The 920-nt window shown below is 42.3% G+C and overlaps 1 pseudogene; it reads left to right on the top strand.

Moving 5' to 3' along the window:
• The first annotated feature begins 408 nt into the window (after nt 1-408).
• Nucleotides 409-578, top strand: LOC130363267 (U2 spliceosomal RNA; annotated as a pseudogene).
• Nucleotides 579-920: the final 342 nt, after the last annotated feature.

Genomic DNA, 920 nt, shown 5'->3' on the forward strand with positions numbered 1-920 from the left:
GTTTTTCTTTTTTTAAATATACTCTCCTCCTTTACAGCCTTGATTTCCTCTTTGTATTTCCTCATTGTCTCGTCTTTCTTCCAAGCTATACATGTTAAGGACCTTCAACCTTTCCTGATAAGACACTCCAGTAATTATTCAGAAGATTTATTGAAAACAATAAATTCCACCCATTAGAAGTTAAATGAGAAATGCGTCAAACTTTTTAGATGAACTTTCCTAAATGAACAGAAAGTAATTAATATATATTTTACAAGGGCACCACATATACATTTGCAATGGTGGGGATGAGTCTCATCCTCTAATCCCCATCGCTATCCTGGTGGTTTTCAAAAAAAAAAGGTTTGGAATTAAATTGAAAAAAAAAAAAAGTAGGTTTTACTATAAAGTGTCTACTGTCTACAACATATTCTTTCTCGGCCTATTGGCTAAGATCAAGTGTAGTATCTGTTCTAATCAGTGGTCTAGTCTCTGCCATTGATGTAGGATGGATGCTGCATGGAGGGAGCAGGTGTACCAGGGTGTTCCAGGGCTGGTTCTGAGGAATCAGCTCAAGGGCTGCCCCAATGTGACCTATTTCCTCCGGGTCTCACCATGAGACTGGGAGGGTCTAGAGCCGAGGAACTTTAGTGCCTCGGGGAGTGGTGACCCTGAGGTGCCGAAACTCACTGGGTGTACTGGCTCACTGAGTTAAAGCATGGGCACCATGATCTCTTCACCTTGATTCCGACTTCCGGCTAGGATCAGAGAAATTTTTATAGATCCAGACCTATATCCGGGCAGTATACCTGCGCACATTCACTTATTTATTTATTTTTGTCACTGTGTTACTTTTTGCATGTTGTGTGTTCACAGGACTGTCAGGATGTGGTAGCCCTTCTGGGTGTCCCTCCAGGCGGTCTAGGGGAGGTGTGTGTGGC

This window comes from Hyla sarda, chromosome 3 (assembly GCF_029499605.1).
Source record: "Hyla sarda isolate aHylSar1 chromosome 3, aHylSar1.hap1, whole genome shotgun sequence".
Lineage (NCBI taxonomy): Eukaryota > Metazoa > Chordata > Amphibia > Anura > Hylidae > Hyla > Hyla sarda.